Source organism: Tenrec ecaudatus, chromosome 2 (assembly GCF_050624435.1).
Source record: "Tenrec ecaudatus isolate mTenEca1 chromosome 2, mTenEca1.hap1, whole genome shotgun sequence".
In the NCBI taxonomy this organism is placed as follows: Eukaryota; Metazoa; Chordata; class Mammalia; order Afrosoricida; family Tenrecidae; genus Tenrec; species Tenrec ecaudatus.
Window position 1 is genome coordinate 42,089,806 of NC_134531.1, and position 11,580 is coordinate 42,101,385.

Below are 11,580 nucleotides of genomic sequence, written 5' to 3' on the forward strand. Positions count from 1 at the left end.
ATTTCTAACCAGTTGCTGGAAATGCCTGTGTTGCTGATCTAGGGAGCACACTTCAAGCAACAAGTCTCTAAAGCAGTGCTTCTCGGCACATGGCAGTCACCTGGGGAACTTAGGGAACAGGTGAGATACCTAGATTCTGGCATCAGGACTTTCTCGTGGTCCCGCAGATGATTCTAAAGTGAAGCCAAGGTTGAACCGTAACTCCAATTACAACCCTAGACATATGGCCTATGAGGAAAGGGACTTTAGATGTTGTCCTCCTCAGCATGTCATTTTGAAGGTCAAGTTGGGGCCAGAGATGATGATAGACAGTATCTAGGGCACACAGGGTTTGTGTCTAGTGCTAGCTCCATTCCACTAGATAGCTTGGATGGTCTATTCTTATCAGTGTGTGTTAATCATGAGCTCTACAAACCTGTTGCCATGGACTTCATTCAATCTGACAGTGACCGCGCATGTACCAGTGTAGAGCTCTGCTCCACAGGTGGAGTTTTTATGAGGTAAATTGCCAGGCCTTTCTTCTGAGGTGCTTCTATCTGAACTTCAACTTCCAACCTTTTGGTTAGCAACTACATGCATTAACCATTTGTACCAGTTAGGGACTCCTAATCATCCTTTCACAGGAGAAAGTTCAGGCTTTCTACTCCTGTAAAGATTCTTTGTCTCAGAAGCCCATGGGGGCATTTCTACTCTGTCCTAGCAGATCGCTATGAGTCAGAAATGACTGAATAGCAGTCAGCAAATGAGAGAGTAAGAGATTGAATGAATGAGTTGGTGAATCAGGTTTTGTAATGGGATTGATACAGCAAATCTGTTCAATGGGGTAAGCCCTTGATATTTACTTTTTGAGTGGGAACAAGGAGGCCTGCTTACACACTTCTCCCTCAGAAACCAGAGGGGATAATTAATTAATAGAAAATGTTGGCAGTAGCCACCCTCCCTTCTTATCCCCATCTTAAGGAAAGAGCATATGGATGTTCCCTTCACCCTTAGATGCCAACTGAACACAGCCTAGCTCCCGCACATCAACTCACTGTCATGAGTGACAGGATGAGGTGAGATATCATCCAAGTGTGGCTCTTGGTGATGGCTACGTGCTCAAGGTGCCCAATTAGAAATCTGCTGTGAAATTTCAGGATACAATGTAAATCTGAAAAGCAACCCAGCATGGCCAGAGGTGCCTGTGAATTTGACCCCAGCCACAAGGATTTATCCCTTTTAGTCAAGCTGAATTGTCGGACAAATCTCCGCTGGGTGTTCCTACAGGGAGAAAGAAGCAAGCTACTGTGTCCTCCAACTCTTTTATCTTTGTCCTTAAAAAAAAGGGCAGGGCAGATGCAGCCATGCTATAATCCCTTTCATCTTTTTTTTTCTTTTTTTATTATTTTTTTATTTTATTTTTTTTCCCTTTCATCTTAAGAAGGAAAATATCCTTCCTTGTTCTGCCCACACCCCTCCAACTACCGCTTCTGTCTCTACTCCACCTACAGAAAAATTTCTCAGAAAAATGGGTCATATGTATTTCAAGGAGCCCAGCCATGTTGGGGGGTAGGGGTTGAACTGCTGTTCTGAGAGAAAGAGACTTTCTGCCCCTGGAAAGCTTACAGTCTTGAAAACCCCATTTAGTTTCTCTATACGCTGAAATCAACTCGACGGCACTGGCTATTTTTATTTTATCTCTTAAAATATTAATAATCTATATTTCTTAAATTAGGATATTTGTCTACTGAGCAAAATAATTTGAGAAGTTGGACTATTTGAAGAGCAACAATTATAAGGGTTAGAGGAAGTCTCATTAATGACCTGCGATCTGCAGGTGCTATTACAGGGAGATCCCAGTCCTTACACAGATGGTCTTTACCTGCCAACGTTCTCTGACACAGTCTTTTGGGAAGGAGAAAGACAGTTTTCATTGTGAGACTGATAACACAAAGGAACAGGATAATAGAGAAAGGAGGGAATTTTTATGCATTTGAAACAGAGTGGTGGTCTGATATTGTAACTTAGGTTCAGAGAGGTACTGATTCCTACTAAATATCAATATGATAAGTAGGTGGGAAAGGAGTATCATGTCTTCTTCCCAGGCTGTCCTCTGCTTCACTGATCAGCATCAGCATGCTCACAGGTGGACAAAACTAGTCCATTCATCTTGCCTTTTCCTGGGGCTCAAATGGACAAACTTCAGTCTGGTTGTTCGCTAACAAATATTCCTGTTCTCTAACCTAAACTAATCATTTCTCTTACTTTTTCCTGCTGAGGAAGCAAAAAAAAATCATAAAGGAACTAAAAAGAACCATACCAAAACCGTAACACCTTCATAACTTTTGGACTTAATCTGTATTTATGTTACTGCAGAGCTATTTAATACTCCCCTTGACTAAGTCATTTCATTGAGAATTATGTTCATCTCTAATGTCTAAAGGGAGAAAGAAAATGACACTTAATTGACCATAAATTCTAACAAAATGAATGAACTAAAGTAGGCCAATTCACGGAGCTTCCGCCTGATGTGGCTTCAGTGACAACCTTGCTTGCTGAAAGAGCAGAGGACTTGAAGCCCATGCTGATGGAGAGCAGACTGCATCCTTCCATATGGATTACAACTCCATGGAAACAGACAACAAGGAATCATCACAACTGAACTCAAAGGCATCATCATGCTAAGTGGAGACAATATTGAACTTACTGAGGATTTCATTTTACTGGGATCCATAAGCAAAGCTGACCTAAGTAGCAGTCAAGACATAAAATTATGTATTCTACTGGACAAATCTGCTGAAAAAAAATATTTAAAGTGTGAAAGGACAAAGATGGCACTTTGAGAACTAAGGTGCATCCGACCCAAGTCAAAATATTTTTATTTTGCCACATACGTGTTTGAAAGCTAGGCAATGCAAAGGGAAGACCAGGAGAATTGATACGAGGCATTTGAATTGTTATATCTGTGAAGAAACACTGAACGTACACTGATCTATCAGAAGAACAAACTAATCTGTCATGGAAAAATATATAGGCAGGATTGTCCTTGTAAGTGTGAATTGTGAGACTTCGTCCCTCTTACATCAGACATGTTCTCATGAAGGACCAATCGCTGGAGAAGAGCATCATGCTTGGTAAAGCAGAGCGTCAACAACGATGATGAGGAAAACTCTAGCTGAGAGGGATGGACAGAATCACGACAGCAGAGAGTTCAAGCACAATAACAATTGTGAGGATGGTGCAGGAGAGAGCAGTGTTTTCTTCTGTTGTTCATCGGGTCAATATGAGTCATAACTGACTGGAAAGCACCTAACAACATATTTATCGTCTCCACTTCTTACCTCTCATGGTGGATCTAACCAGGATGCCCGTTCAAGTTTTCACTCCCTACCCCGGAAAAGGACATCGTGCTTGGTAAGTAGAGGGGCAGCGAAAAAGAGAAAGATCCTCGAGGAGATGGAGTGGCACAGGGGCTGCCACGATGGACTCCAACCCAAGGGCAATTGTGAGGATGGCAGCAGACCGAGCGGTGCTTCCTTCTCTTCCACGAAAGGTCACTTTGAGTCGGAACTGACTCTACAGCACCTGTCAACAACAGTAGCAACACCCCTCCACTGGGTTCGCCCTTGTCCAGCCCTATGTGATTGTAATTCACCTCTAAGTGTCATTCAAGCATTAATCAGCTCCTTTCTCTTAGAAACTCTTAGAAGCTCGCTGGATGTCTCCTGTCTATAATAATGGCGCTTCCTCCTCATTCTAATAACTCAGACTCAATCTTCAATCCTCTTGCGAATCCTTCCCTCTTCTTGGGGAGGAGAAAAGGAGGGCCTCTCTCAGATTGTGCCTTAAAATACATCCTGAGAAGGAAGAATCTCAAACTCATATATTTTAAAAGTTTTATTATTATATAATTCACCTAACATACAGTTGGATTATATTTTCAATCATATAAAGAGTTGTGCAATCATCACCAAATTAAATTTCAGAACATTTTCTTTCCTCTTGTTATCATTTTTGTTATCTCCCTACTTTCTCCTAAACTCCCCTGCCATACCCCTAGGTAATTATTAATCCAATTACTATCACTATAGATTTACCTATCCTGGATTTTATAGACAAAGAAACATACAAAACAAAAACAAGAAAAAAACAAAAGCAATGAAAAAATAAATTAGACAAACCTCAATTTCTTAAAAAGCAGCAAATATTACATTAAATTATTTTTGATGGGAACAAGGTTAACATGGGTCAATAGGGAGATCAAATGGTCAGGTGTTACAGTTAACTGTACCTGACATCATTGGCTTTCCAATGCTATGCAAGGCTATTAGTGTCCCTGTCTGTGGTCAGAGGGGACTCACTGGAGGCTTAATCCACTTGGGGACCCTGCAAATGCATTTTGGACTTCCACTGTCATAGAACACTTTCCACAAGCCAATTGTACATGATTTAAGCTCTGATATCATTCTCTACTCTGACTTAATTGACACCTCACCTCACTTAGATGGCTACTTGTTGTAAGATAAGTCTTTAAGACCCCATATGCTTTTCTTTCTGATAGCCAGACACTATCTGATTTCTTCTTAATACTTTGCTATAGCACCCATCTCTTCAGTGATCTCTTTAAGAGAGTGAGTATTGAATAGGGCCATGTCATAAGAACTAATTGTTCTTAGCTTAGGGCTATAATTAAATGTGAGCCCCAAATCCATTTCTATGTCTATGGTTCATATATGTCACTGATTCACTTTAAAGACATCATTATCATTTTATTGGTGAACATTAAAAATCATCCCCATGGGGCATAAGGTAATTCTTTTTTTAAAACATTTTATTAGGGGCTCATACAACTCTTATCACAATCCATACATATACATACATCAATTGTATAAAGCACATCTGCACATTCCCTGCCCTAATCATTTTCAAAGCATTTGCTCTCCACTTAAGCCCTTTGCATCAGGCCCTCTTTTTTTTCCCTCCCTCCCTGCTCCCCCTCCCTCATGAGCCCTTGATAAGGCATAAGGTAATTCTATTGATAGTATCATTAGTTTAGCCAGTGGGGTAGAGTTTAAAACTGTTGAGAAAAGGAAATTATAATATATAAGCAATCTTCAAACCCATATTTTTATCCTCCAATTTTCTCCTGAACTCCAGGCTCATATATTCAGCTGCTGGGTGAGCTTCTTCCCTAATATTCTCTTTAGAATATTATCAGCTCTTCTCCAGACTGTCCAACTTTATTAAGGGGCCACAATATTCACCCAATTATTCACACTGAAATATGACTTTTTCACTCTTTTCTTCCTTCACACTTCACATCCAACTCATCAGAATGTTTGATTCACTTGAAATTTATTTCAACCCTTACCATCTGTCACCACTTCCCCTGCTACTTGCTAGAATCTAGATCTAGTCCCAATTCTAGACCAAAGAAAGTGTCATTGTTCTCCTGCAGAAAAAAATCGCTTCGGAGGACAGTACGGAATCTCCAGTTCATGCAAAGGGACATGTCTGACCAGAGCACACAGGGCCAAATGAAGGAACAGGAAGAGAGAATGGAACACATCCTGGCCCACCAAGCCCTGGGGACAATATTCCCACTCAGAGCAGCCAAAGCACAGAGAGGATCATAGGACAGGCCACACTCCGAAACTACAAGTCCCTCGCTGACCCATAGAACTACAAAGGATAGCACTGGAGACACAGTGTGGGAATTGCACCCAATCTGACCCCACCACACTTAGGTGAAACACTACGGGTGTGCAACAGGACAAGGGGAAGAGAGCAAGAAGTCCCCAGGGAATACAAGAAATAGACTTTGGGGCCAGGGAGTGGCACGCCATCAGACTCAACCTGAAAGCACTTGGGACTATTTATAGCCTTTTCTTTTCTCTTGTCATCCTTTCGTTGTTGTTTTTTCTTTTCTTTTGTTGCTTTGCTTGCTCTGTCTTGTTTTTGTGCATATTATTATTGCTGCAGGTCTATCTAGATAAGACAGGCGGGATAAACAAGCTGGAGGAGAAAACAATGGATGACAGTTCCCGGGGGACATGGGAGAGGGGGAGGCCGGAGAAAGGAAGAGGGTGTTAAACCCGGGGACAAGGAAACAACAAGTGATCCAAAAGTGATGGCGAGGAGGTGCAGGAGGCCTGGTAGGGCTTGATCAAGTGCAGTGTAACCAAGAGGAATTACTGAAACCCAAATGAAGGCAGAACATGATGGTGAGAAGCAAGAGGAAAGTAAAAGGAAATAGAGGAAAGAACTAGGAGGTAGAGGAGATTTATAGAGGTCTAAATACAGGCATGTGCATATGTAAATATATTTATATATGAGGATGGGTGAATAGATCTATGTGCATATACTTATAGATCTAGTATTAAGGTAGCAGATGGACATTGGGCCTCTACTCAAGTACTCCCTCAACACAAGAACACTTTCTTTGTTCTTCTAAACTGGCATTCCATGATACTCACCTTCCCGACACTATCACTGAAGACAAAGTGGGTACATAAGTAAATGTGGTCAAGAAAGCTGATGGTGCCTGGCTATCAAAAGATATAGTCTGGGGTCTTAAAGGCTTGAAGGTAAACAAGCGGCCACCTAGCTGAGAAGCAACAAAGCCCACATGGAAGAAGCACACCAGCATGTGTGATCATGACGTGTTGATAGGATCAAGTATCAGGCATCAAAAAACAAAATATCATACCATTGTGAATGAAGGGGGAGTTCGAGATGGAGACACAAAGCCCATCTGTAGGCAACTGGACATTGTTTGGGCCGGGCCTGAACCAGGCAGCCTCTTCCTCAAGCCTTTCGGGAAGACGGATGACTTGCTGGACTTCGCTGCCCCTGTTTCCAGCATTCCAAGGAGCTTGTCTGTCCGGGTGAGGTTCACTCAACCCCTCCTTCAGCATTCCTGACTGAAACAAGTCTGCAAAAACAAGATGATTTACTCACAGGCCCCATCCTGGCTCAAATCCTGCAGCTACAGCACTAAAAATTCCCTTCCCTTTATCAGTACATACGTCCTTAACGCAAACCCTATATATATCGCACTGCCTTCCTGCCAGGTGCAACTCCCCTAACCTAGCTCATTAGGTGGTAGAATGTTGCCAGGAGTTCTTCCCTGCCTTGATAAAGCTTTTCTTTACTTCCCATCCCTGACTGAATCCTACTCTTTTCTGCTCCACTGTTTTCACCTTTCAGACATCACTCACAGAAGGGTCATGTGGAGGAGACAAGTCAGTCGGGGTGCAGTATAGCACCGATGAAACATACAACTTTCCTCTAGTTCTTTAATGATTTCTCTCCCCCAATTCTACCTTACAAATCCGACTAGCCCAGAGGATGTACACTGGTACAGATAGGAACTGGAAACACTGGGAATCCAGGACAGATAAACCCCTCAGAACCAATAATGAGAGTAGTGATACCCGGAAGGTAAGGGAAAGGTAGGGTAGAAAGGGAAACCAATCACAAGGATCTACATATAACCCCCTCCCTGGGGGGGTGGACAACAGAAAAATGGGTGAAGGGGAAAGCCAGACAGTGTAAGACATGGCAAAATAATAAATTTATAAATTATTGGGGGTTCGGGAGGGAGGGAAGTGGGGGAGGGAAGGGAAAAAATGAGGAGCTGATACCAAGGGCTCAAGTTGAAAGAAAATGTTTTGAAAATGATGACAACAGATGTACAAATGTGCTTGACAGGATGGATGGATGCATGCATAGTGATGAGTTGTACAAGCCCCCAATAAAAATTATTTTTTAAAAAATAAGAAAGTGTCACTCTTCAATTAGATCACTGAAATATTCTTAAGCCATTCTCCAAGACTCCCCAGTGATCATAAGTCATGTCTTACTCCTCCTCCAATGACCTCTCATAACTTTCGAAACTAAATTAAAACTCCTTAACCCATCCTATCTGGTTCCTATCAATTTCACCAACTTCATCTTTTAATCTGTGCCACCAAACATTCACTTGACTGTGTTCTATCTTTCCAATCTCGACTCAAATACCAACTTCCCAGAGAGCCTCTGCCTCTCCCAGACTCTTCTTTCTTAGAAACCAGCCTCCTCCCTCCTGTTACACTCTACTCCATCAACATGTTGTTAGTGAATTAGAAGGTCAACAGAAAAAAAGGAAGACTCAAGGAGGTGGATTAACAAAGGGGCTGCAACAATGGGCTCAAGTAGACCACGCCTAGTTAAGGCATTTGACAACAATAACAACAAAAAACTGAAAGGCACGGGGAAATTTTAAAAAGTTCTCCTCTAGTCTAGAGCCATACTCTGCAGTCAGGCATCTAGCCTTCACAGTCCTCCTCAGACTACAGCCTGTGGGCCACATGCGACCAGCCAAGGACATTTATCTGACCCGCCAGGTGTTTTTGCCCCATTTGTTTTTTTACTTCAAAATAAGATATGTGCGGTGAGCATAGGAATTTGTTCATAGTTTTTTTTTTAACAAAAACTCTAGTCTGGCCCTCCAATGGGTCTGACAGTGTACTGGCCCCCTGTTTAAAAAGTTTGAGGACCCTTGCTTTTTTTTTTTTTGATTTACTTTTTTACTATTTTTTTAAACATTTTATTAGGGACTCATACAACTCTTATCACAATACATACATCAATTGTGTAAAGCACATCTGTACATTCATTGCCCTCATCATTTTCTTTTTTAAAAAAAACATTTTATTAGGGGCTCATACAACTCTTATCACAATCCATGCATATATATACATCAATTGTATAAAGCACATCCGTACATTCTTTGCCCTACTCACTCTCAAAGCATTTGCTCTCCACTTAAGCTCTCTACATCAGGTCCTCTTTTTTTTTTCTTTCCCCTCCCTCCAGGACAAATACTTTCATACCACTATCGTGAAAAATCAAAGAAAAGTTTTCACATGCTTACCTGGCAGGGGAGACACCATGATCACGAAGGTGGTTTTCCCAGGGCGAGGCTCACCCATTGCACTCCGGGTGTGCTGACCCCTGCAAGTTCCCCAAATGTGGGAAACTCGACTGCATAATTTAACAGACAAGCAATGGTCAGAAAGAACGAAATAGTGGCAGAACTCTAATGGAAACTTCAAACGGATCTAGGGTACCCACTATAAACCATCACTTGCTACAGATCTAGTATTCTGAATTTGAACTCTAATATGTGTGTCCAAATTGGTAAGCTAATACAGGACAGTGAAGGTTAATGTCAATGTGAATTAGAGCTTAAATCCTTAAGTGCTTGGTTAGCTGAAGGTTGTGGTTTACAGAGGTTGCATTAATACCATTTGGACTCCACATGAATTCAGCTTCCTTTTTTTATTCTTTCTGACCCCTAAATTCAGGGCTTTGCCCTCCGGCAAGGTATATTTGATAGGAGATTACAGCCTCTCAAGTCAACCCAGGGAGGCACAGTCTTGTCCTTGGGAACTTGTCTGGCCTTACCCTTAAGGGAGGGTGGGATGACTTGATAGTCACACCTTGATTTTCAAGAACCAATCCTGTAGGCTTTTCTGATCTGAAGTCTTCCATTGTGGTTCTTCCTCTCCTGCTTCCATAGTCCCACGTGGAACAGTGATAGATTGTTCTGCCACCAATCGTGATTTTGTAATGATTCCATTTTTTCAGTGTCGTAAACTCTCCTATCTAACATAACGTGTGTCCCAATCATGGTCCCACTCTCACTTCTGGAGTGCCACCTGCAACTGTGATGCATTAATCTGTTGCCCATCACACTAGTGTGAGTTTCGTTTGCCCTCCCATGTGCTTTTGGGCCTCCAAATTTCCCCAAAACATCATTCAACTTCAGCCATATGGCTTGTTTTTGTCGATTCCTGTTTAAGAATCAATGGTGTTCTTCTTACACTACATTTGAGATTCGGTGTCTCTCTTGTGCACTAAAATAAGCTTTTAAAAAAGGGTCTGCATAAAGCATATTTTAATTTAGTGCCTTTTTCCCCTAAAACAAACTTTAGTCACAATGAGGTTTCAGTCTTGGTTCTTCAATTGTCACTTAAAAGTAGCCAAGAGTTTGAAAACTGAAAAAAAAAAAACTGTGTAAAAGAAGCAGAGAGGAACTCTTTGTAACATCCACACTTTAAAATTTGTTTTCAAATGTTTTTTTTTTTGGGGGGGGGGGCGATAAAGTCTCAAAAAATAACAACAGGAAAAAAAAGAAAAGAGTAGGATTAGGAGCAGGAAGCTGGTTTCTACGAGTCATGGTCTCTGACAAGTGCAGTGGAATTGGTTCTTTCTCAGAGGGACGCTGCACACAAAAGAAAGAAACATTGCCTGGTCCTGTAACAGCCTTACAAGTGTTACCATGTCTGAGCCCATTGCTGTAGCCACTGGACCAATTCAATGCCTTGAAGGCCTTTATCTTTTGTGCTGACCCTCTACCAAGCATGATGACTTTTTCCTGGGATTGGGCTCTTCTGGAGGAGGCCCTGATGGCATACTGAGTTACAGGCTGGTCTCCTAAACACAAGGTCAAGGTCAGTAGTTCAAAACCACCAGCGGCCCTTCCAGACAAAGATGAAGCTTTGAGTCTAAGTAGCTTGATTTCCAAAGATCCTCTTCATTTGTAACCACTAATCCAAGCTGTCACCTAGAGATCTGATTGGTGGCTCCTGTTTAGGCTTAGATAATCTCATTGATAAAGCCATTGGCTTCTAGGACAAACATCACCACTCAGCTTCTGCTATCAACATTGGACAGACAGCCTGTGAGCATAAGAAAGCATCGGCTGGGAACTTCTTCATGTCAGATCCTCTGTCTGCCTGAGCATAGCTTTGTGATGGGGCAGCGTTTTACTCACTGCTTGCGGCCGGCCTGTGATTCTGCAGATGCGCAACCAGAGCCCCAGGGACCTCCAGCCCCCAGCTCAGGAGAGCCTGGCCCAGAACCACTCCCTTTCGATTCCAAGTCAAGCCAAGTGCCTTGGGACGGCCAGAACATGGAATTCGGACTGCTCTTCTATCCCTGTGGGCTTCATTGGTGGGACTGCCCACGACATGGTTTCCAAAACAAAAAGACCCAAAGGACCCAGCGACCCACGGAATGACAGGTGCCCGCAGGAAGCCCACCCCTGAGCCGCCAAAACTCAGCCTCTGGACAGATGACAGCAGAGAGACGCGGCCACAGGGATTCTTCAGACGCAGTCCCAGAGCCCGCTGTTCGCTTTTTGGAGAGACCTTGAACATGGATTCCGGAGTCCTGGTCCTCAAACCCAAAGACGTCACAGCCCTTGGACGTCAAGGAGCCCCGCGACCCCCGCTGAGACCCTCCCTGTCTGCCTCTCTGAACAAGGACTGGGCTCCGGGGGCCCATGGCGTGCCTCTGGGGGGCTCTTCGCTGTGGCAACCAGGTGTGGCCGTCGGCTGTCGTGAAAACCTCTGCGGGCTGTTGTGCTGAGCTCCACGGACGATACAAGATGGAATGGGCTCCATGTCAACTGTATTTGCCGTTCTGCAACCTTGGATTGTGTCCTCAATAAAACGATTTGCAAACTCCAGAGACGCTGTTTCTTCCAGGTGGGAGCCCTTTGCCTGTTGGGGAGACACGCAGTCACTGTCTGGTGGGGAGGGGGAGGGGAGC

At 43.0% G+C, this 11,580-nt stretch overlaps 1 pseudogene; it reads left to right on the top strand.

Moving 5' to 3' along the window:
• The first annotated feature begins 8,888 nt into the window (after positions 1 to 8,888).
• On the top strand, positions 8,889 to 9,020 carry LOC142441763 (U1 spliceosomal RNA; annotated as a pseudogene).
• Positions 9,021 to 11,580: the final 2,560 nt, after the last annotated feature.